We start from the raw sequence: 26,947 nt of genomic DNA, 5'->3' as shown, positions 1-26,947 counted from the left end.
CTTTACAATTTGCAATCAATTTATTCATTGAAAATGTAAAATATACTCCCTTTTTTATAATAAGTGTTATTTTAACTTTTTTTTCTTGTTACAAAAAATGTCATTTTACAATTCTAATGCAATTATACTTACTTTCAGCTAAAAATTAATTAAAATTTTTATTGATTTTATAAATAATTTTATTTATCTCAAATACTATTTGTTAGAGGGGTATAAATAATAATAACTTTCATATATTTCCGCCACTTTCTTAATTTGTGTGAAAAATGTTAAAATGACACTTATTTAGAAACGGAGATAATATCTTTTTGAAATTTTTTTTTCTAAAATATAGATTTTTTTTAAATGGAAAAAGTATAATTTTTAAATGTATTAAAATACATTATGAATAGGTCTGAAAAGTCAACTTGGTAAAACCAAATCAACTTTCCCCATATGAGAATGCTGAGCCTAGGCCTGAGACGGATCGGGTATCCGGGCAATTTTAAGGTATCCGGATCCGGATTCTTATCTGGCGGATCCATAATTTTACTATCCTTATCCGGATTCGGGGTTCTCGGATATCCGGGTGTCGAATATCCTTCTAAAAATTGTAATATCCGACGGATATCCGGATCCGTATTTGGATCCTTAAAATAAATAAAAAATAATATTAATATATATATAAAATATTAACAATATTTTAAAATATATATATATATATAATGTCTTTAATTATTTTTATGTATAATATTACAAAATTTACATAAAATTTATATATACTATTATAAAAATAAAAATATATTAAATAAAATTAATTTTTATATATAGATATTACTCTTTTTGAAATATTTATTAATAAAACTTACGGATCCGGATATCCGGACTTAAAAATTAAGATATTCGTATCCGGATCCGGCTTTGACGGATCCAACATTTTACTATCCGGATCCGGATTCGGCCCCTCCGGATATCCGGATTTTCGGATCGGATCCGGATCGAATCTCGGATCGAATCCGGATCTCGGATAAAAGTCTCAGGCCTAGCTGAGCCCGAACATCATTTATTGTATTTCATCGGTAAAATACTAATAATAGAATAAAATTTAATTAATAAATACAATTTTAATCTTATCAAACTAAATTAAATCAACTCTCATGTGCCACAATATTTTTTTTTTTGAAATTTGGGCCTTCAATAGTTTTGGACCGTCCATGGGCATCACATGGTCGTTTTTTCACTCGTAAAACGAAACTCAAAGTGTAAGCCCACGATTTTCACAACTGCATCATGTTTATTCACACAATCCAGTTAATAAATAAACCCATTTAATACAACTCTCTCAAGTCAAACCGAAACCTTTGCATAAGAGCATGATTAATGAAAGAATTCTTAGGGTGAATTTTTAGCAAAATATTAGAAAACATCTCTCAACTTTTAACTAAAAGAAACAATAACGGACTCGTTTAAGAGTCAGATCTTAGTTTTTTTAATTAAAAGTTAAGAGACGGTTTCTTATATTCCACTAAGATAATGCTTTAACTACTCTAAACGAAGATAATGTGGATCCCATCTTCAAGTGCCATGGAGTCCAGACATTGACTCCCTATTCCCACGTAAGTCCTTTTCTCTTTTTATCATTACTTTCTCAACTTTGATGAAAGATTACTATGGCTTTAGCTTCATACACAATAGCGTTGACTTTTTGGAACCAGATCGTTAGATTGTGTATTTATGTTTTGTTCTCAAATTTTAAGTAGCTACTGCGTTTTTCTTTCATATAGTGACAAGCGAAGCAAGAGGAGATTCGTGAGTGAAACAAGTGTTCACAGCACGTTCTCAACTCTAAAACATGTGTTGGTAGTTACAATGCTGGTTGCTCTGTTCACTGTCTACCATTCTCCACCGCTACAAATTGTTGAAAGCACATCACGTTTTGTTATACTAGAACCCAATATTGCTACTGATCTTCGCTATATATCTACAACTGAGATAAACTGGAACCATATGTCACATATTGTTAAGAGTTACTTACCTAGTAGAAGCGAGTATCAAGGAACAGGCTTTCTAAATGTTAACAATATGGAGATTGATCAATGGAAGGAGGTAATGAAATTTGGCTATGAACATATAGCTCTGCATCTAGACCATGCAGCAGATAACATAACTTGGGATTCTCTATACCCTGAATGGATCGATGAAGCAGAAAAATTTGAAGTCCCCATATGTCCTTCTCTTCCTTGGGTTCAAGTTCCTGGTAAACCTCGAATCGATCTTGTCGTTACAAAGCTTCCGTGTAACGTATCAGGAACATGGTCAAGAGATGTAGTTAGATTGCACTTACAACTCGCGGTAGCTCGAGTGGCTTCTTCTTCAAAAGGGCTTCATGATGTTCACGTGATTTTGGTAACTGGTTTCTTCCCAATCCCAAATCTTTTTACAGGTCAAGAGCTTGTGACCAGACAAGGAAACACATGGCTTTATAAGCCTAACCATAGTCAGTTAAGACAGAAGTTACAGCTTCCTATTGGTTCATGTGAACTCTCTATTCCTCTACAAGCTAAAGGTCAGTACTCAGTAGTAGGCATGGGTTTTTCGGTTCAGGTCACTTATTTCAAATATTTTGGATATGATCCATTTAAGAACCGAAGAAATTTTGGTTTGGGTCGGTTGGGTATAATCTGTAAAGTTAAGAACCTGTAAATACCTGAAAAATTTAGGTATAATCTGGTTTCGGTTAAGTTCTTTCTGATTTGGAAATTTCAAATAAAATTATTGGATATTTCAGATTTTTTAAGATATTTTGGATAAAAAAACCCACATTTTTGGATAATTCGATAATTTTAGATAATTTGGATTTTTAGATACTTGCAGACATTTAATTGGTTTTTAAATTATATTATATATATAGTTACTTTATATTTATATATAATAATATTTTATGTATAAATTTGTATTTTATATATTCATATACCTATTCAGTTTTTTTATTCAGCTCCTGCTTTGGTTCGGAAAATTCGGATATAAAAATATATTGGAATGTTCAGATATTTGCGAGTAGGTGTTGATTATTTCGGTTTGGATCGGTTATTTGAATATCGGATAAAATGCTTAGGACTATTCAGTAGCAACTAGCAAGTTTCTTTAGTCTTCAGCCTCTTCTAGTTTTATCTGATGATGATCATTTCTAAATTGCAGATAACTTCTACTCATCAAACACAAAGAAATAAGCTTATGCGACAATCTTGCACTCTGCTTAAGATTATGTCTGTGGAGCTACCGCAGCTGCACAAAGCATTCGAATGTCTGGCTCTACTCACGATCTTGTCATACTCGTCGATGATTCCATAACCGAACACCATAGAAACGGTTTGGAATCTGCTGGATGGAAGATTCAGATGTTTCAAAGAATCAGAAACCCAAAAGCTAAACCAAACGCATACAACGAATGGAACTACAGTAAGTTCTGTCTTTGGCAACTGTCTGAATACGACAAGATCATCTTTGTGGATGCAGACATGCTTATACTTCGAAACATCTACTTCCTCTTCGAGTTCCCTGAGATATCAGCGACGGGAAACGACGGTACGCTCTTCAACTCCGGTTTAATGGTGGTTGAACCCTCCAACGTAACGTTCAAGCTACTTATGGATCATATGGACGAAGTTGTGTCTTACAATGGTGGAGATCAAGGTTACCTCAAAGAGATATTCACATGGTGGCATCATATTCCGAAGCACATGAATTTCTTTTGTTTTCTCCCGACGCTGCAAGTTAGCCCGCTTTTTACTTCCATTTTTCACTACTGTTCCTTCTCCACAGTTCTTTTCCTTCTCTTGTAGCGTATAGTTTTGTTGATGCATATTTCGGATTAACCCAACAAACGGCATCTTCAGCTGCTTCAACGTGAGCCCGCTTTTTACTTCCATTCTCTACTACTGTTCCTTGTGCACAGCTCTTTTGCTTCTCTTGTTGCGTACTGTTTTGTTGAAGCATATTACCCGAAGCCGGACTAACCCCGCATACGGCATATACAGCCGCTCCACTATCGTTATCCTTGGAACCTTGCACCCGTTAAGCCGTCTGTGAGTTCAATCCAAAAGATACTTCAACTGCTTCTACTTGCCTAATTAAATACTCATCATCATCCATTCCGAGTGATGCATTCATTTGCGACAAGATATCTCGTTCGGACCTTAAAAATATCATTTTTTCTCCAAGAATCTCTCTAAATGTCATGAAAACATTAAAAGACTTGTCTGTCCTATAAAGAGCCTTGAATATTTTATAATCAGTGTCGGTTGCTATCTCCACTGGTGCGGCCCATTTACCAACCATTTCACTCTCTCCATCAATTAGCCAATAAAACATTTCAACCTCTATGTCTCTTCCCAACAAACCATAAGCAGCAAGAATACTATCTTTCAAACCGTTAATGCCTTTGATTTGCAAGAAGTCGACTGCTCTACCAATTCTCTCATTATCTATCTTGAAATCGCAACCACCATTATCATACATTATCCACCGACCAGCCATAACAACAACATGTGACCGTGAGTTTCCTACACCCCAATGAACAATTACAATTAAATTTATACTAACAAAAACGCAAAGATTCGGCAATGTCGAAGGGAGATAACAGTGTACCTTCGGTGGTGTTGCTACTGCTCGCCAGAGCTTTACCACCAAAACTTCCACCGGAGCCACGCACACCGCTATTAGTTTCCAACATTTTCAGATCTGGTGGATGCATTTCGCCGAACATCTCTTCTTCTACTAGGGTTTCTTTATATTATCCACCGGACTATATTATGTCTCACCATTATCAGTTAACCACATCTACTAATTATTTTATTAAATTTATCATCAAGGATTGTACAGCTACTTAAATGGCGCAAAAAAAAGAGAGGTAAAAGTACCCAGATTTACCTAGGTAAAATAGTATTTCACTTTCACCGACGGGATGAAAAAAAAAAATTTAAACCACCGAGTCGGAACCGCCGAGTTTCGCATGTGTGATAAAGTCTTTGGGTCGAGTTTGATGAGTCGCGTGGGTTAAGTTATGTGGGTCGCTCGCGTTAAGTTTGTGGGTCAAAAGGCTAAAAGGCTAAAAGTGTCATCAATTATTTATCTCTTCACTAGGTATGCAAATGCCCAAATAAAACTTGGGCCGACCCATTCCTACAATTAAAAACTTCACGCGACCCGCGTAAGAAACGGACTCTTATAAAATTAGCATAACTTATTTTGTATTATGCCAGCACTATTTTAATGTTTTTGTTTAAATGGTGTATTTTTGATTTTTTAAAATATCAATATAAAATTTTACTAAGCATTTTCAACTGTAAATCCGAATATTAATATTATAATTTCATAAAACAAACAAGTATACTTGAAAATTTCACATTTTATATTTTAATTTTAGTTTTCCATGTAGAATCAATAAAATCACTATAAATAAGAACACACAATCTCATAGTTTATAACTTTGTCAAAAATTAGAGGTGGGAGTTCGGGTACCCGTTCGGGTTTGGATAATGTATTTTGGATTTTTGGGTATTTCGGTATAGAGGTGTAGAACCCGTTCGGATATTTTTGTGCTTCGGATTGGATTCGGGTATTTTTAGTTCGGATTTGGTTATTTCGGATCGGATTCGGATATTTAGATTTTGAAAGAAAAAAATTAAAATTTCATTTTCAAGTTTCTTGTATTAAAAAATATAACTTCACTTAACTGATTCTTAATTTTGTAATAGATTGAATGATTAATAGATTTGGACATAACATTTTAAAACTAAAAAGACACTAATTTGGTTATTGCTTTAAAGTTTTGGATGTAACTTTTGTTAATTCTTGATGGAAAAAAACTTGACATGCATTTTAAGTGAGTAGAAAATAAGTTTCTCCGTAATTATATGTATTTTATGTGAACTTAAAGTATGTGTAGTATCAATATAAATATTTTAAATAAAATGAGAGATATAAACTAGAAATATAAGGTTAGTAATGCATATGTTTGGTTATCATCGGATATCCATTCGAGTTTAGATATTAGCCGTTCAGGTTCGGATATCCGATCTCTCCTAATTCAATACCTGTTCGGGTATTTTTTATACTTCGGTTCGGATTTCAGTTCAGTTTTTTCTGATCAGGTTCGGATACGGATTCGAGTATCGGTTAAAATGCCCACCCCTATCAAAAATAATGAATATATGACTAAAACATCTAAACAGTTATGTTTATGACATTGTTAAATGTTAAAAACATGAACGTAACGAAATGATTATGTTTTGGATTGTGCAACAAAACCAATCGTTTGTTGCATAAGCTAGTTTTGCATTATGCAACAAAACCAAAGAAATGACTAAAATTAGGATGAAGATATTGAACAAGTCAATCGTTTGTTTTGTAAATAAAAATAGAATTAGCATCCTTCCCTTTTTTGTTGTCGACCTTCCCTTCTTTATATGAATCAATTCCAACTTTTCTAATTTCCGGGTATGGGTAATTAAGAACCATTAATTCAAGTTTCCAATTTCTTTATTTAAAGCACATAAAACAAAACGAAGAAAACAGATTACTTTCTACAAACTGAATAAGTTTATTCTGGTTTTAGCTGTGAATTTGGTCAGATACTATAATGAAGATTATTCCGTTTATTCTCATTGCCTTCTTTCTACTCTTGACATCATTTCCGGCTCAGATTAAAGCCGGTAGACGCGGTAGACGCCCTATGCCAAATAACCCAATGCCAGCAGAATGCAAACACATTGACGATTGCGTCGCTCCCTTGATAAATGTGTCCCAACGGAACAATTCACACTGTTGTAATGCGTTCAAAAGTAGAGAATCGATTCAATGTATGCGTACACTATTTGCGTCCAATGATTCTTTCATAAGGTTTGGGACTGTTGGTATTTGTAAGGCGATATGTCCTGAACTCAGCAATTGTAGCTATCGTCCAAAGACATATAGACTCATACCCAGTAGCGGATCTAGAAAATAAATTAAGATGGGACAATATAAATATTATATTTTACAAAATATTTAATATAATTTAATTAATAAATTATATAATAATAATTTTTTTTCTGTAATGATTTATTATATAATAAATTTAAAATGATTGACATTAACCATTCATTATTGCATCTTATTTAATGCATTATTTAAATTAAATATTATTAACATAAGATAAGCATTTTATAATATTAAGTATTTATTTTGAGTAATGTTAAAATAAAATTATATATTCACATATAGTTTCATTACAAACGCTTATTAAATATAGCTGTTAGTTTAATCTAAGTATTATAATTAATAAATACTAAATAAATAAAACAAAATAAAGCGCACAATTTTTTTCTTCGAAAAACTATATACTAAAAGAAAAGGAAAACACTCATAAAAAAATTTGCAACACAATTAAAAAAGAATATATATTTTTGAAAAGTGATTAAAATAAAAAAATGTATAGAATAAAATTATTGTGTTAGTATTAGTTTTGTCTCTGGTCTTGCCCTTGAAATTTGAATTAAACTAAAATACTAGCAATTATTTATCTTTAGCCTAATTACCAAAAGAAAACAGAAAATGATATGACAGAGGTCGAACACGTGAAGCGTGGGGCACTGCGGTGAGTCTCATAACCAAAAGAGCTGATAACAGCTATTAGTTCAATAAGGGCGAAAGAGATATATTGTTTAGTGCATGGCACGTGCCACACTCCACTCTACCGTGGGTCCGCCCCTGTCATAACTCCATTTCTTGTGTATGAGTTTTCAGATATATTGAAAATACTTAAATTTCCAATTTTTTAATTACAAATGTTTTGTTTAAGAGAAATTACCTAGGATATACCTAATTTTTTTTGTCACAAATATAATCATTAAGGATCAAAATAATCAAAATATTTTATTAAGAGGTATGTTTTTGTGTTTATGGTTTAGAATTTAGGGTTTAGGATTTAAGGTTTATGATTTAGGGTTTAGGGTTTAGAGTTAAGGGGTGGGGTTTTAGGGGTATAATTTCAAATTTTAAAAACTTAAAAAATATTAAATATTTCAAAATAAAAAAAATTATTTTGGTCATTTTACTTTTTGAAATCTATTTTTGTGACACAAAACTTAAAAAAAAAATCTATTTGAGAGAATTGTCCTTTGTTTAATTTGAAATTTAATGACCATAAAGATAAGTGTGATACTAAAAGGTTTCTCATGTAAAATGTAAAATTTTGTTTATCATATATAAAATTTTAAGTCTAAGTTTATAATAAAACTAGAGGAAGCCCGCGCTTCGCGCGGGATTTGTTATTTTGGCAACAAAAAAACCTTAAATTTCTTTTTAATTGTATTGGCAAATTAATATTTTTAAAATAATTAATATTTTTAAAATTTATAGTATAGAAATTTTTCTCTTATATTAATTTTTTAGATATTTTTGTTATTTAAAAGGTATAAAAAATATTTTATTCACAATATCATATATTAAATTTTATAAATTTGAATTTCAGCTATTTTTATTAAGAATACTTGAAATATTATGTATTCGTTGAATACATATGATAGAATACAAAATTTGTTAATATAATCCAATAAAATAGCACAAAATAATGAAATGTAAAATAAAATTAGAGACGAAAATCATTTTATAGTAAAATAAAAATAAATTGTTTGTTTCTGTTTATATAAAATTTATATAGTCATTTTAATTTATGATTTAATGAAACTATATATTTATATAAAAAATTAAAAAAATAGTTTATTACTTATAAAATTATATCATATTTTGCATATATTTAATTTATCTAACTTGAAACCGTAGAAATTTATCAGTGTACCATGTTTTTCGTTTATCGATTGAAACAGTATTTTGTTAATTATTATTTTTTTCATTAATTTTCATTGATATTTTGAATATCCACATTATCGGTTGAATTTTTTGTTACCAAACATTATTGGCGAAGTCAAGAACTTGATTGACGGTACCATCGAATTTGTTTAAAAGCACCTTTTAAATTGAACCGAAGTTATACTCGACTCTGAATCAAAACCAAATTGGTTTGGGTTAAGCTGGTTCGATTTGGGTATTGATTTCAAAGGTATTTGTGTAAATGAGACTTTGTTAAACTAAAGGAAAAATGTATTTATTTCTTTCAAATAAAAACAAAGGGAACAAACTGATTCAACAACTTCAGAATACTTCAGAGAAACTAAATCTGAACATTTATTTCAGCATATGAATGGAGCATCCGTATTACTATCCCTGTGATACAGCCTAGGTTGTTGAGCATAACATTCATTCTCAAGAAACTCTCTCACACATAAAACCAGTTATCTGTTTGTGATATTCTTAACTTTTTGTCTCAGCAAGTATGATATGTATTTCATTGCTGAATGCTCCATAGGCTTGCCCTTGGTTCATACTCTGAAGTTTGATCAGTCTGAAAACCAAATACCCTTTTTTTTTTCTCTCTCACGATTTGTTTTTGAAAACAACTTTCTCACGACTTGATCCTAAGCTCCAAATGTCACCAACACCATTACTCCTATTATAAACAAAACTGCAAAGAGCTAAATAACTCGAGCGATGCAATTAAAACATGTGACCAGTACGAATGATCTAATAAAAGACTCAATTCACGTTGGATCAGATATGTTGAATCAAACGGTACATATATATTCTTAAGCAGACAAAAAAAAGAAAGAAAAATACAATTTATTCATGACATTACAAATCAGTAGAACACCCAGTGATCGCACATCTTCTCCAAACGCATGTAAATGAGACCTTTGGGTATTCCCCGCTTCTATACCATCCTTCCTTGTGTCTTGCTTTAGCATATTGATCATGCTCTGCAGAGACAGAGATATGTTCACCACATGGACAACAATTTTGGGATCCAGACGGAAGCTTTCTAGATTGTTTTTGAGAAAGTAAGTTGAATATGAATCACTGACACATTCACTGAAGCCTTAAACATGGGAAAGTCAATCCATAGACACTCACCCGTCACTGCGTTATAAGAAATATAAGAAGAAATATGAATTACCAAGCTAATGCATGCTTTGTGTATCCTAACATATAATTTCAAAATAGCATAACAAAGCATATCTTTCAATCTATCTAACTAAACCCATCCATAATCCTCACGTAGACATCACCAGTCATTTATTACAGGTGTTTTCCAGTTCAAAAAGTTAGCATACCTGATAATCAGAAAGACTCGTTCATCAAGCCGCACATTTTCAGACACATTACCACTGCAGAAAAAGACACAGTTCGGTGGATGTGAACGATTACAGAGACGGCATCAGGCTTCTAGACCGCTGATTCAATTTCTTCACCGTATTTTACTAAGGCCCATACGGATCTCGATGTAAAACCTATAATCTGAACAACGTGGGTTAAATGGAAATTCGAAACAGGATGTTATCGAACAGAGATACTGATCCACTCACAGTGAGTTTGTTGTCCAATCGTTTGTTGCATAAGCTAGTTTTGCATTATGCAACAAAACCAAAGAAATGACTAAAATTAGGATGAAGATATTGAACAAGTCAATCGTTTGTTTTGTAAATAAAAATAGAATTAGCATCCTTCCCTTTTTTGTTGTCGACCTTCCCTTCTTTATATGAATCAATTCCAACTTTTCTAATTTCCGGGTATGGGTAATTAAGAACCATTAATTCAAGTTTCCAATTTCTTTATTTAAAGCACATAAAACAAAACGAAGAAAACAGATTACTTTCTACAAACTGAATAAGTTTATTCTGGTTTTAGCTGTGAATTTGGTCAGATACTATAATGAAGATTATTCCGTTTATTCTCATTGCCTTCTTTCTACTCTTGACATCATTTCCGGCTCAGATTAAAGCCGGTAGACGCGGTAGACGCCCTATGCCAAATAACCCAATGCCAGCAGAATGCAAACACATTGACGATTGCGTCGCTCCCTTGATAAATGTGTCCCAACGGAACAATTCACACTGTTGTAATGCGTTCAAAAGTAGAGAATCGATTCAATGTATGCGTACACTATTTGCGTCCAATGATTCTTTCATAAGGTTTGGGACTGTTGGTATTTGTAAGGCGATATGTCCTGAACTCAGCAATTGTAGCTATCGTCCAAAGACATATAGACTCATACCCAGTAGCGGATCTAGAAAATAAATTAAGATGGGACAATATAAATATTATATTTTACAAAATATTTAATATAATTTAATTAATAAATTATATAATAATAATTTTTTTTCTGTAATGATTTATTATATAATAAATTTAAAATGATTGACATTAACCATTCATTATTGCATCTTATTTAATGCATTATTTAAATTAAATATTATTAACATAAGATAAGCATTTTATAATATTAAGTATTTATTTTGAGTAATGTTAAAATAAAATTATATATTCACATATAGTTTCATTACAAACGCTTATTAAATATAGCTGTTAGTTTAATCTAAGTATTATAATTAATAAATACTAAATAAATAAAACAAAATAAAGCGCACAATTTTTTTCTTCGAAAAACTATATACTAAAAGAAAAGGAAAACACTCATAAAAAAATTTGCAACACAATTAAAAAAGAATATATATTTTTGAAAAGTGATTAAAATAAAAAAATGTATAGAATAAAATTATTGTGTTAGTATTAGTTTTGTCTCTGGTCTTGCCCTTGAAATTTGAATTAAACTAAAATACTAGCAATTATTTATCTTTAGCCTAATTACCAAAAGAAAACAGAAAATGATATGACAGAGGTCGAACACGTGAAGCGTGGGGCACTGCGGTGAGTCTCATAACCAAAAGAGCTGATAACAGCTATTAGTTCAATAAGGGCGAAAGAGATATATTGTTTAGTGCATGGCACGTGCCACACTCCACTCTACCGTGGGTCCGCCCCTGTCATAACTCTATTTCTTGTGTATGAGTTTTCAGATATATTGAAAATACTTAAATTTCCAATTTTTTAATTACAAATGTTTTGTTTAAGAGAAATTACCTAGGATATACCTAATTTTTTTTGTCACAAATATAATCATTAAGGATCAAAATAATCAAAATATTTTATTAAGAGGTATGTTTTTGTGTTTATGGTTTAGAATTTAGGGTTTAGGATTTAAGGTTTATGATTTAGGGTTTAGGGTTTAGAGTTAAGGGGTGGGGTTTTAGGGGTATAATTTCAAATTTTAAAAACTTAAAAAATATTAAATATTTCAAAATAAAAAAAATTATTTTGGTCATTTTACTTTTTGAAATCTATTTTTGTGACACAAAACTTAAAAAAAAAATCTATTTGAGAGAATTGTCCTTTGTTTAATTTGAAATTTAATGACCATAAAGATAAGTGTGATACTAAAAGGTTTCTCATGTAAAATGTAAAATTTTGTTTATCATATATAAAATTTTAAGTCTAAGTTTATAATAAAACTAGAGGAAGCCCGCGCTTCGCGCGGGATTTGTTATTTTGGCAACAAAAAAACCTTAAATTTCTTTTTAATTGTATTGGCAAATTAATATTTTTAAAATAATTAATATTTTTAAAATTTATAGTATAGAAATTTTTCTCTTATATTAATTTTTAGATATTTTTGTTATTTAAAAGGTATAAAAAATATTTTATTCACAATATCATATATTAAATTTTATAAATTTGAATTTCAGCTATTTTTATTAAGAATACTTGAAATATTATGTATTCGTTGAATACATATGATAGAATACAAAATTTGTTAATATAATCCAATAAAATAGCACAAAATAATGAAATGTAAAATAAAATTAGAGACGAAAATCATTTTATAGTAAAATAAAAATAAATTGTTTGTTTCTGTTTATATAAAATTTATATAGTCATTTTAATTTATGATTTAATGAAACTATATATTTATATAAAAAATTAAAAAAATAGTTTATTACTTATAAAATTATATCATATTTTGCATATATTTAATTTATCTAACTTGAAACCGTAGAAATTTATCAGTGTACCATGTTTTTCGTTTATCGATTGAAACAGTATTTTGTTAATTATTATTTTTTTCATTAATTTTCATTGATATTTTGAATATCCACATTATCGGTTGAATTTTTTGTTACCAAACATTATTGGCGAAGTCAAGAACTTGATTGACGGTACCATCGAATTTGTTTAAAAGCACCTTTTAAATTGAACCGAAGTTATACTCGACTCTGAATCAAAACCAAATTGGTTTGGGTTAAGCTGGTTCGATTTGGGTATTGATTTCAAAGGTATTTGTGTAAATGAGACTTTGTTAAACTAAAGGAAAAATGTATTTATTTCTTTCAAATAAAAACAAAGGGAACAAACTGATTCAACAACTTCAGAATACTTCAGAGAAACTAAATCTGAACATTTATTTCAGCATATGAATGGAGCATCCGTATTACTATCCCTGTGATACAGCCTAGGTTGTTGAGCATAACATTCATTCTCAAGAAACTCTCTCACACATAAAACCAGTTATCTGTTTGTGATATTCTTAACTTTTTGTCTCAGCAAGTATGATATGTATTTCATTGCTGAATGCTCCATAGGCTTGCCCTTGGTTCATACTCTGAAGTTTGATCAGTCTGAAAACCAAATACCCTTTTTTTTTTCTCTCTCACGATTTGTTTTTGAAAACAACTTTCTCACGACTTGATCCTAAGCTCCAAATGTCACCAACACCATTACTCCTATTATAAACAAAACTGCAAAGAGCTAAATAACTCGAGCGATGCAATTAAAACATGTGACCAGTACGAATGATCTAATAAAAGACTCAATTCACGTTGGATCAGATATGTTGAATCAAACGGTACATATATATTCTTAAGCAGACAAAAAAAAGAAAGAAAAATACAATTTATTCATGACATTACAAATCAGTAGAACACCCAGTGATCGCACATCTTCTCCAAACGCATGTAAATGAGACCTTTGGGTATTCCCCGCTTCTATACCATCCTTCCTTGTGTCTTGCTTTAGCATATTGATCATGCTCTGCAGAGACAGAGATATGTTCACCACATGGACAACAATTTTGGGATCCAGACGGAAGCTTTCTAGATTGTTTTTGAGAAAGTAAGTTGAATATGAATCACTGACACATTCACTGAAGCCTTAAACATGGGAAAGTCAATCCATAGACACTCACCCGTCACTGCGTTATAAGAAATATAAGAAGAAATATGAATTACCAAGCTAATGCATGCTTTGTGTATCCTAACATATAATTTCAAAATAGCATAACAAAGCATATCTTTCAATCTATCTAACTAAACCCATCCATAATCCTCACGTAGACATCACCAGTCATTTATTACAGGTGTTTTCCAGTTCAAAAAGTTAGCATACCTGATAATCAGAAAGACTCGTTCATCAAGCCGCACATTTTCAGACACATTACCACTGCAGAAAAAGACACAGTTCGGTGGATGTGAACGATTACAGAGACGGCATCAGGCTTCTAGACCGCTGATTCAATTTCTTCACCGTATTTTACTAAGGCCCATACGGATCTCGATGTAAAACCTATAATCTGAACAACGTGGGTTAAATGGAAATTCGAAACAGGATGTTATCGAACAGAGATACTGATCCACTCACAGTGAGTTTGTTGTCCAATCGTTTGTTGCATAAGCTAGTTTTGCATTATGCAACAAAACCAAAGAAATGACTAAAATTAGGATGAAGATATTGAACAAGTCAATCGTTTGTTTTGTAAATAAAAATAGAATTAGCATCCTTCCCTTTTTTGTTGTCGACCTTCCCTTCTTTATATGAATCAATTCCAACTTTTCTAATTTCCGGGTATGGGTAATTAAGAACCATTAATTCAAGTTTCCAATTTCTTTATTTAAAGCACATAAAACAAAACGAAGAAAACAGATTACTTTCTACAAACTGAATAAGTTTATTCTGGTTTTAGCTGTGAATTTGGTCAGATACTATAATGAAGATTATTCCGTTTATTCTCATTGCCTTCTTTCTACTCTTGACATCATTTCCGGCTCAGATTAAAGCCGGTAGACGCGGTAGACGCCCTATGCCAAATAACCCAATGCCAGCAGAATGCAAACACATTGACGATTGCGTCGCTCCCTTGATAAATGTGTCCCAACGGAACAATTCACACTGTTGTAATGCGTTCAAAAGTAGAGAATCGATTCAATGTATGCGTACACTATTTGCGTCCAATGATTCTTTCATAAGGTTTGGGACTGTTGGTATTTGTAAGGCGATATGTCCTGAACTCAGCAATTGTAGCTATCGTCCAAAGACATATAGACTCATACCCAGTAGCGGATCTAGAAAATAAATTAAGATGGGACAATATAAATATTATATTTTACAAAATATTTAATATAATTTAATTAATAAATTATATAATAATAATTTTTTTTCTGTAATGATTTATTATATAATAAATTTAAAATGATTGACATTAACCATTCATTATTGCATCTTATTTAATGCATTATTTAAATTAAATATTATTAACATAAGATAAGCATTTTATAATATTAAGTATTTATTTTGAGTAATGTTAAAATAAAATTATATATTCACATATAGTTTCATTACAAACGCTTATTAAATATAGCTGTTAGTTTAATCTAAGTATTATAATTAATAAATACTAAATAAATAAAACAAAATAAAGCGCACAATTTTTTTCTTCGAAAAACTATATACTAAAAGAAAAGGAAAACACTCATAAAAAAATTTGCAACACAATTAAAAAAGAATATATATTTTTGAAAAGTGATTAAAATAAAAAAATGTATAGAATAAAATTATTGTGTTAGTATTAGTTTTGTCTCTGGTCTTGCCCTTGAAATTTGAATTAAACTAAAATACTAGCAATTATTTATCTTTAGCCTAATTACCAAAAGAAAACAGAAAATGATATGACAGAGGTCGAACACGTGAAGCGTGGGGCACTGCGGTGAGTCTCATAACCAAAAGAGCTGATAACAGCTATTAGTTCAATAAGGGCGAAAGAGATATATTGTTTAGTGCATGGCACGTGCCACACTCCACTCTACCGTGGGTCCGCCCCTGTCATAACTCTATTTCTTGTGTATGAGTTTTCAGATATATTGAAAATACTTAAATTTCCAATTTTTTAATTACAAATGTTTTGTTTAAGAGAAATTACCTAGGATATACCTAATTTTTTTTTGTCACAAATATAATCATTAAGGATCAAAATAATCAAAATATTTTATTAAGAGGTATGTTTTTGTGTTTATGGTTTAGAATTTAGGGTTTAGGATTTAAGGTTTATGATTTAGGGTTTAGGGTTTAGAGTTAAGGGGTGGGGTTTTAGGGGTATAATTTCAAATTTTAAAAACTTAAAAAATATTAAATATTTCAAAATAAAAAAAATTATTTTGGTCATTTTACTTTTTGAAATCTATTTTTGTGACACAAAACTTAAAAAAAAAATCTATTTGAGAGAATTGTCCTTTGTTTAATTTGAAATTTAATGACCATAAAGATAAGTGTGATACTAAAAGGTTTCTCATGTAAAATGTAAAATTTTGTTTATCATATATAAAATTTTAAGTCTAAGTTTATAATAAAACTAGAGGAAGCCCGCGCTTCGCGCGGGATTTGTTATTTTGGCAACAAAAAAACTTAAATTTCTTTTTAATTGTATTGGCAAATTAATATTTTTAAAATAATTAATATTTTTAAAATTTATAGTATAGAAATTTTTCTCTTATATTAATTTTTTAGATATTTTTGTTATTTAAAAGGTATAAAAAATATTTTATTCACAATATCATATATTAAATTTTATAAATTTGAATTTCAGCTATTTTTATTAAGAATACTTGAAATATTATGTATTCGTTGAATACATATGATAGAATACAAAATTTGTTAATATAATCCAATAAAATAGCACAAAATAATGAAATGTAAAATAAAATTAGAGACGAAAATCATTTTATAGTAAAATAAAAATAAATTGTTTGTTTCTGTTTATATAAAATTTATATAGTCATTTTAATTTATGATTTAATGAAACTATATATTTATATAAAAAATTAAAAAAATAGTTTATTACTTATAAAATTATATCATATTTTGCATATATTTAATTTATCTAACTTGAAACCGTAGAAATTTATCAGTGTACCATGTTTTTCGTTTATCGATTGAAACAGTATTTTGTTAATTATTATTTTTTTCATTAATTTTCATTGATATTTTGAATATCCACATTATCGGTTGAATTTTTTGTTACCAAACATTATTGGCGAAGTCAAGAACTTGATTGACGGTACCATCGAATTTGTTTAAAAGCACCTTTTAAATTGAACCGAAGTTATACTCGACTCTGAATCAAAACCAAATTGGTTTGGGTTAAGCTGGTTCGATTTGGGTATTGATTTCAAAGGTATTTGTGTAAATGAGACTTTGTTAAACTAAAGGAAAAATGTATTTATTTCTTTCAAATAAAAACAAAGGGAACAAACTGATTCAACAACTTCAGAATACTTCAGAGAAACTAAATCTGAACATTTATTTCAGCATATGAATGGAGCATCCGTATTACTATCCCTGTGATACAGCCTAGGTTGTTGAGCATAACATTCATTCTCAAGAAACTCTCTCACACATAAAACCAGTTATCTGTTTGTGATATTCTTAACTTTTTGTCTCAGCAAGTATGATATGTATTTCATTGCTGAATGCTCCATAGGCTTGCCCTTGGTTCATACTCTGAAGTTTGATCAGTCTGAAAACCAAATACCCTTTTTTTTTTCTCTCTCACGATTTGTTTTTGAAAACAACTTTCTCACGACTTGATCCTAAGCTCCAAATGTCACCAACACCATTACTCCTATTATAAACAAAACTGCAAAGAGCTAAATAACTCGAGCGATGCAATTAAAACATGTGACCAGTACGAATGATCTAATAAAAGACTCAATTCACGTTGGATCAGATATGTTGAATCAAACGGTACATATATATTCTTAAGCAGACAAAAAAAAGAAAGAAAAATACAATTTATTCATGACATTACAAATCAGTAGAACACCCAGTGATCGCACATCTTCTCCAAACGCATGTAAATGAGACCTTTGGGTATTCCCCGCTTCTATACCATCCTTCCTTGTGTCTTGCTTTAGCATATTGATCATGCTCTGCAGAGACAGAGATATGTTCACCACATGGACAACAATTTTGGGATCCAGACGGAAGCTTTCTAGATTGTTTTTGAGAAAGTAAGTTGAATATGAATCACTGACACATTCACTGAAGCCTTAAACATGGGAAAGTCAATCCATAGACACTCACCCGTCACTGCGTTATAAGAAATATAAGAAGAAATATGAATTACCAAGCTAATGCATGCTTTGTGTATCCTAACATATAATTTCAAAATAGCATAACAAAGCATATCTTTCAATCTATCTAACTAAACCCATCCATAATCCTCACGTAGACATCACCAGTCATTTATTACAGGTGTTTTCCAGTTCAAAAAGTTAGCATACCTGATAATCAGAAAGACTCGTTCATCAAGCCGCACATTTTCAGACACATTACCACTGCAGAAAAAGACACAGTTCGGTGGATGTGAACGATTACAGAGACGGCATCAGGCTTCTAGACCGCTGATTCAATTTCTTCACCGTATTTTACTAAGGCCCATACGGATCTCGATGTAAAACCTATAATCTGAACAACGTGGGTTAAATGGAAATTCGAAACAGGATGTTATCGAACAGAGATACTGATCCACTCACAGTGAGTTTGTTGTCCAATCGTTTGTTGCATAAGCTAGTTTTGCATTATGCAACAAAACCAAAGAAATGACTAAAATTAGGATGAAGATATTGAACAAGTCAATCGTTTGTTTTGTAAATAAAAATAGAATTAGCATCCTTCCCTTTTTTGTTGTCGACCTTCCCTTCTTTATATGAATCAATTCCAACTTTTCTAATTTCCGGGTATGGGTAATTAAGAACCATTAATTCAAGTTTCCAATTTCTTTATTTAAAGCACATAAAACAAAACGAAGAAAACAGATTACTTTCTACAAACTGAATAAGTTTATTCTGGTTTTAGCTGTGAATTTGGTCAGATACTATAATGAAGATTATTCCGTTTATTCTCATTGCCTTCTTTCTACTCTTGACATCATTTCCGGCTCAGATTAAAGCCGGTAGACGCGGTAGACGCCCTATGCCAAATAACCCAATGCCAGCAGAATGCAAACACATTGACGATTGCGTCGCTCCCTTGATAAATGTGTCCCAACGGAACAATTCACACTGTTGTAATGCGTTCAAAAGTAGAGAATCGATTCAATGTATGCGTACACTATTTGCGTCCAATGATTCTTTCATAAGGTTTGGGACTGTTGGTATTTGTAAGGCGATATGTCCTGAACTCAGCAATTGTAGCTATCGTCCAAAGACATATAGACTCATACCCAGTAGCGGATCTAGAAAATAAATTAAGATGGGACAATATAAATATTATATTTTACAAAATATTTAATATAATTTAATTAATAAATTATATAATAATAATTTTTTTTCTGTAATGATTTATTATATAATAAATTTAAAATGATTGACATTAACCATTCATTATTGCATCTTATTTAATGCATTATTTAAATTAAATATTATTAACATAAGATAAGCATTTTATAATATTAAGTATTTATTTTGAGTAATGTTAAAATAAAATTATATATTCACATATAGTTTCATTACAAACGCTTATTAAATATAGCTGTTAGTTTAATCTAAGTATTATAATTAATAAATACTAAATAAATAAAACAAAATAAAGCGCACAATTTTTTTCTTCGAAAAACTATATACTAAAAGAAAAGGAAAACACTCATAAAAAAATTTGCAACACAATTAAAAAAGAATATATATTTTTGAAAAGTGATTAAAATAAAAAAATGTATAGAATAAAATTATTGTGTTAGTATTAGTTTTGTCTCTGGTCTTGCCCTTGAAATTTGAATTAAACTAAAATACTAGCAATTATTTATCTTTAGCCTAATTACCAAAAGAAAACAGAAAATGATATGACAGAGGTCGAACACGTGAAGCGTGGGGCACTGCGGTGAGTCTCATAACCAAAAGAGCTGATAACAGCTATTAGTTCAATAAGGGCGAAAGAGATATATTGTTTAGTGCATGGCACGTGCCACACTCCACTCTACCGTGGGTCCGCCCCTGTCATAACTCTATTTCTTGTGTATGAGTTTTCAGATATATTGAAAATACTTAAATTTCCAATTTTTTAATTACAAATGTTTTGTTTAAGAGAAATTACCTAGGATATACCTAATTTTTTTTTGTCACAAATATAATCATTAAGGATCAAAATAATCAAAATATTTTATTAAGAGGTATGTTTTTGTGTTTATGGTTTAGAATTTAGGGTTTAGGATTTAAGGTTTATGATTTAGGGTTTAGGGTTTAGAGTTAAGGGGTGGGGTTTTAGGGGTATAATTTCAAATTTTAAAAACTTAAAAAATATTAAATATTTCAAAATAAAAAAAATTATTTTGGTCATTTTACTTTTTGAAATCTATTTTTGTGACACAAAACTTAAAAAAAAAATCTATTTGAGAGAATTGTCCTTTGTTTAATTTGAAATTTAATGACCATAAAGATAAGTGTGATACTAAAAGGTTTCTCATGTAAAATGTAAAATTTTGTTTATCATATATAAAATTTTAAGTCTAAGTTTATAATAAAACTAGAGGAAGTCCGCGCTTCGCGCGGGATTTGTTATTTTGGCAACCAAAAAAACTTAAATTTCTTTTTAATTGTATTGGCAAATTAATATTTTTAAAATAATTAATATTTTTAAAATTTATAGTATAGAAATTTTTCTCTTATATTAATTTTTTAGATATTTTTGTTATTTAAAAGGTATAAAAAATATTTTATTCACAATATCATATATTAAATTTTATAAATTTGAATTTCAGCTATTTTTATTAAGAATACTTGAAATATTATGTATTCGTTGAATACATATGATAGAATACAAAATTTGTTAATATAATCCAATAAAATAGCACAAAATAATGAAATGTAAAATAAAATTAGAGACGAAAATCATTTTATAGTAAAATAAAAATAAATTGTTTGTTTCTGTTTATATAAAATTTATATAGTCATTTTAATTTATGATTTAATGAAACTATATATTTATATAAAAAATTAAAAAAATAGTTTATTACTTATAAAATTATATCATATTTTGCATATATTTAATTTATCTAACTTGAAACCGTAGAAATTTATCAGTGTACCATGTTTTTCGTTTATCGATTGAAACAGTATTTTGTTAATTATTATTTTTTTCATTAATTTTCATTGATATTTTGAATATCCACATTATCGGTTGAATTTTTTGTTACCAAACATTATTGGCGAAGTCAAGAACTTGATTGACGGTACCATCGAATTTGTTTAAAAGCACCTTTTAAATTGAACCGAAGTTATACTCGACTCTGAATCAAAACCAAATTGGTTTGGGTTAAGCTGGTTCGATTTGGGTATTGATTTCAAAGGTATTTGTGTAAATGAGACTTTGTTAAACTAAAGGAAAAATGTATTTATTTCTTTCAAATAAAAACAAAGGGAACAAACTGATTCAACAACTTCAGAATACTTCAGAGAAACTAAATCTGAACATTTATTTCAGCATATGAATGGAGCATCCGTATTACTATCCCTGTGATACAGCCTAGGTTGTTGAGCATAACATTCATTCTCAAGAAACTCTCTCACACATAAAACCAGTTATCTGTTTGTGATATTCTTAACTTTTTGTCTCAGCAAGTATGATATGTATTTCATTGCTGAATGCTCCATAGGCTTGCCCTTGGTTCATACTCTGAAGTTTGATCAGTCTGAAAACCAAATACCCTTTTTTTTTTCTCTCTCACGATTTGTTTTTGAAAACAACTTTCTCACGACTTGATCCTAAGCTCCAAATGTCACCAACACCATTACTCCTATTATAAACAAAACTGCAAAGAGCTAAATAACTCGAGCGATGCAATTAAAACATGTGACCAGTACGAATGATCTAATAAAAGACTCAATTCACGTTGGATCAGATATGTTGAATCAAACGGTACATATATATTCTTAAGCAGACAAAAAAAAGAAAGAAAAATACAATTTATTCATGACATTACAAATCAGTAGAACACCCAGTGATCGCACATCTTCTCCAAACGCATGTAAATGAGACCTTTGGGTATTCCCCGCTTCTATACCATCCTTCCTTGTGTCTTGCTTTAGCATATTGATCATGCTCTGCAGAGACAGAGATATGTTCACCACATGGACAACAATTTTGGGATCCAGACGGAAGCTTTCTAGATTGTTTTTGAGAAAGTAAGTTGAATATGAATCACTGACACATTCACTGAAGCCTTAAACATGGGAAAGTCAATCCATAGACACTCACCCGTCACTGCGTTATAAGAAATATAAGAAGAAATATGAATTACCAAGCTAATGCATGCTTTGTGTATCCTAACATATAATTTCAAAATAGCATAACAAAGCATATCTTTCAATCTATCTAACTAAACCCATCCATAATCCTCACGTAGACATCACCAGTCATTTATTACAGGTGTTTTCCAGTTCAAAAAGTTAGCATACCTGATAATCAGAAAGACTCGTTCATCAAGCCGCACATTTTCAGACACATTACCACTGCAGAAAAAGACACAGTTCGGTGGATGTGAACGATTACAGAGACGGCATCAGGCTTCTAGACCGCTGATTCAATTTCTTCACCGTATTTTACTAAGGCCCATACGGATCTCGATGTAAAACCTATAATCTGAACAACGTGGGTTAAATGGAAATTCGAAACAGGATGTTATCGAACAGAGATACTGATCCACTCACAGTGAGTTTGTTGTCCAATCGTTTGTTGCATAAGCTAGTTTTGCATTATGCAACAAAACCAAAGAAATGACTAAAATTAGGATGAAGATATTGAACAAGTCAATCGTTTGTTTTGTAAATAAAAATAGAATTAGCATCCTTCCCTTTTTTGTTGTCGACCTTCCCTTCTTTATATGAATCAATTCCAACTTTTCTAATTTCCGGGTATGGGTAATTAAGAACAATTAATTCAAGTTTCCAATTTCTTTATTTAAAGCACATAAAACAAAACGAAGAAAACAGATTACTTTCTACAAACTGAATAAGTTTATTCTGGTTTTAGCTGTGAATTTGGTCAGATACTATAATGAAGATTATTCCGTTTATTCTCATTGCCTTCTTTCTACTCTTGACATCATTTCCGGCTCAGATTAAAGCCGGTAGACGCGGTAGACGCCCTATGCCAAATAACCCAATGCCAGCAGAATGCAAACACATTGACGATTGCGTCGCTCCCTTGATAAATGTGTCCCAACGGAACAATTCACACTGTTGTAATGCGTTCAAAAGTAGAGAATCGATTCAATGTATGCGTACACTATTTGCGTCCAATGATTCTTTCATAAGGTTTGGGACTGTTGGTATTTGTAAGGCGATATGTCCTGAACTCAGCAATTGTAGCTATCGTCCAAAGACATATAGACTCATACCCAGTAGCGGATCTAGAAAATAAATTAAGATGGGACAATATAAATATTATATTTTACAAAATATTTAATATAATTTAATTAATAAATTATATAATAATAATTTTTTTTCTGTAATGATTTATTATATAATAAATTTAAAATGATTGACATTAACCATTCATTATTGCATCTTATTTAATGCATTATTTAAATTAAATATTATTAACATAAGATAAGCATTTTATAATATTAAGTATTTATTTTGAGTAATGTTAAAATAAAATTATATATTCACATATAGTTTCATTACAAACGCTTATTAAATATAGCTGTTAGTTTAATCTAAGTATTATAATTAATAAATACTAAATAAATAAAACAAAATAAAGCGCACAATTTTTTTCTTCGAAAAACTATATACTAAAAGAAAAGGAAAACACTCATAAAAAAATTTGCAACACAATTAAAAAAGAATATATATTTTTGAAAAGTGATTAAAATAAAAAAATGTATAGAATAAAATTATTGTGTTAGTATTAGTTTTGTCTCTGGTCTTGCCCTTGAAATTTGAATTAAACTAAAATACTAGCAATTATTTATCTTTAGCCTAATTACCAAAAGAAAACAGAAAATGATATGACAGAGGTCGAACACGTGAAGCGTGGGGCACTGCGGTGAGTCTCATAACCAAAAGAGCTGATAACAGCTATTAGTTCAATAAGGGCGAAAGAGATATATTGTTTAGTGCATGGCACGTGCCACACTCCACTCTACCGTGGGCCCGCCCATGTCATAACTCTATTTCTTGTGTATGAGTTTTCAGATATATTGAAAATACTTAAATTTCCAATTTTTTAATTACAAATGTTTTGTTTAAGAGAAATTACCTAGGATATACCTAATTTTTTTTTGTCACAAATATAATCATTAAGGATCAAAATAATCAAAATATTTTATTAAGAGGTATGTTTTTGTGTTTATGGTTTAGAATTTAGGGTTTAGGATTTAAGGTTTATGATTTAGGGTTTAGGGTTTAGAGTTAAGGGGTGGGGTTTTAGGGGTATAATTTCAAATTTTAAAAACTTAAAAAATATTAAATATTTCAAAATAAAAAAATTTATTTTGGTCATTTTACTTTTTGAAATCTATTTTTGTGACACAAAACTTAAAAAAAAAAATCTATTTGAGAGAATTGTCCTTTGTTTAATTTGAAATTTAATGACCATAAAGATAAGTGTGATACTAAAAGGTTTCTCATGTAAAATGTAAAATTTTGTTTATCATATATAAAATTTTAAGTCTAAGTTTATAATAAAACTAGAGGAAGCCCGCGCTTCGCGCGGGATTTGTTATTTTGGCAACAAAAAAACCTTAAATTTCTTTTTAATTGTATTGGCAAATTAATATTTTTAAAATAATTAATATTTTTAAAATTTATAGTATAGAAATTTTTCTCTTATATTAATTTTTTAGATATTTTTGTTATTTAAAAGGTATAAAAAATATTTTATTCACAATATCATATATTAAATTTATTTTTATTAAGAATACTTGAAATATTATGTATTCGTTGAATACATATGATAGAATACAAAATTTGTTAATATAATCCAATAAAATAGCACAAAATAGTGAAATGTAAAATAAAATTAGAGACGAAAATCATTTTATAGTAAAATAAAAATAAATTGTTTGTTTCTGTTTATATAAAATTTATATAGTCATTTTAATTTATGATTTAATGAAACTATATATTTATATAAAAAAATAAAAAAATAGTTTATTACTTATAAAATTATATCATATTTTGCATATATTTAATTTATCTAACTTGAAACCGTAGAAATTTATCAGTGTACCATGTTTTTCGTTTATCGATTGAAACAATATTTGTTAATTATTATTTTTTTCATTAATTTTCATTGATATTTTGAATATCCACATTATCGGTTGAATTTTTTGTTACCAAACATTATTGGGGAAGTCAAGAACTTGATTGACGGTACCATCGAATTTGTTTAAAAACACCTTTTAAATTGAACCAAAGTTATACTCGACTCTGAATCAAAACCAAATTGGTTTGGGTTAAGCTGGTTCGATTTGGATATTGATCTCAAAGGTATTTGTGTAAATGAGACTTTGTTAAACTAAAGGAAAAATGTATTTATTTCTTTCAAATAAAAACAAAGGGAACAAACTGATTCAACAACTTCAGAATACTTCAGAGAAACTAAATCTGAACATTTATTTCAGCATATGAATGGAGCATCCGTATTACTATCCCTGTGATACAGCCTAGGTTGTTGAGCATAACATTCATTCTCAAGAAACTCTCTCACACATAAAACCAGTTATCTGTTTGTGATATTCTTAACTTTTTGTCTCAGCAAGTATGATATGTATTTCATTGCTGAATGCTCCATAGGCTTGCCCTTGGTTCATACTCTGAAGTTTGATCAGTCTGAAAACCAAATACCCTTTTTTTTCTCTCTCTCACGATTTGTTTCTGAAAATAACTTTCTCACGACTTGATCCTAAGCTCCAAATGTCACCAACACCATTACTCCTATTATAAACAAAACTGCAAAGAGCTAAATAACTCGAGCGATGCAATTAAAACATGTGACCAGTACGAATGATCTAATAAAAGACTCAATTCATGTTGGATCAGATATGTTGAATCAAACGGTACATATATATTCTTAAGCAGAAAAAAAAAGAAAGAAAAATACAATTTATTCATGACATTACAAATCAGTAGAACACCCAGTGATCGCACATCTTCTCCAAACGCATGTAAATGAGACCTTTGGGTATTCCCCGCTTCTATACCATCCTTCCTTGTGTCTTGCTTTAGCATATTGATCATGCTCTGCAGAGACAGAGATATGTTCACCACATGGACAACAACTTTGGGATCCAGACGGAAGCTTTCTAGATTGGTTTTGAGAAAGTAAGTTGAATATAAATCACTGACACATTCACTGAAGCCTTAAACATGGGAAAGTCAAACCATAGACACTCACCCGTCACTGCGTTATAACAAATATAAGAAGAAATATTAATTACCAAGCTAATGCAGGCTTTGCGTATCCTAACATATAATTTCAAAATAGCATAACAAAGCATATCTTTCAATCTATCTAACTAAACCCATCCATAATCCTCACGTAGACATCACCAGTCATTTATTACAGGTGTTTTCCAGTACAAAAAGTTAGCATACCTGATAATCAGAAAGACTCGTTCATCAAGCCGCACATTTTCAGACACATTACCACTGCAGAAAAAGACACGGTTCGGTGGATGTGAACGATTACAGAGACGGCATCAGGCTTCTAG

General features: G+C 30.1%; 3 long non-coding RNA genes and 1 pseudogene across 12 annotated transcripts; 1 reads left to right on the top strand and 3 right to left on the bottom strand.

Annotated features, from left to right (window-relative positions):
* The first annotated feature begins 943 nt into the window (after positions 1 to 943).
* Positions 944 to 4,931, top strand: LOC106408791 (annotated as a pseudogene).
* Positions 4,932 to 8,654: 3,723 nt separating this feature from the next.
* LOC125581892 lies at positions 8,655 to 12,553 on the bottom strand. 3 transcript variants are annotated; one of them, XR_007319670.1, is made up of 3 exons: positions 10,440 to 11,962; positions 10,188 to 10,371; positions 8,655 to 9,993 (listed from the first exon to the last, which is right to left on the bottom strand). It is a non-coding gene; the product is annotated as an uncharacterized LOC125581892 (long non-coding RNA). The 3 variants fall into 3 exon arrangements; XR_007319669.1 differs by having other exon boundaries at positions 10,188 to 10,364; XR_007319668.1 differs by having other exon boundaries at positions 10,188 to 12,553.
* A 266-nt stretch (positions 12,554 to 12,819) lies between these two features.
* On the bottom strand, positions 12,820 to 16,678 carry LOC125581891. Of its 3 annotated transcripts, none has more exons than XR_007319667.1 (3): positions 14,605 to 16,610; positions 14,353 to 14,536; positions 12,820 to 14,158 (listed from the first exon to the last, which is right to left on the bottom strand). It is a non-coding gene; the product is annotated as an uncharacterized LOC125581891 (long non-coding RNA). The 3 variants fall into 3 exon arrangements; XR_007319666.1 differs by having other exon boundaries at positions 14,353 to 14,529; XR_007319665.1 differs by having other exon boundaries at positions 14,353 to 16,678.
* Positions 16,679 to 16,985: 307 nt separating this feature from the next.
* Positions 16,986 to 26,612, bottom strand: LOC106409981. Of its 6 annotated transcripts, none has more exons than XR_007319662.1 (4): positions 26,583 to 26,612; positions 22,686 to 26,477; positions 18,519 to 22,491; positions 16,986 to 18,324 (listed from the first exon to the last, which is right to left on the bottom strand). It is a non-coding gene; the product is annotated as an uncharacterized LOC106409981 (long non-coding RNA). The 6 variants fall into 6 exon arrangements; XR_007319663.1 differs by lacking the exon at positions 26,583 to 26,612 and having other exon boundaries at positions 18,519 to 18,702; positions 18,771 to 22,491; positions 22,686 to 26,542; XR_007319660.1 differs by lacking the exon at positions 26,583 to 26,612 and having other exon boundaries at positions 18,519 to 18,695; positions 18,771 to 22,491; positions 22,686 to 26,542.
* Positions 26,613 to 26,947: the final 335 nt, after the last annotated feature.

The sequence above is a fragment of the Brassica napus genome, chromosome C2 (genome assembly GCF_020379485.1).
Source record: "Brassica napus cultivar Da-Ae chromosome C2, Da-Ae, whole genome shotgun sequence".
Classification (NCBI taxonomy): domain Eukaryota; kingdom Viridiplantae; phylum Streptophyta; class Magnoliopsida; order Brassicales; family Brassicaceae; genus Brassica; species Brassica napus.
This window is presented reverse-complemented; position numbering and strand designations above follow the sequence as displayed.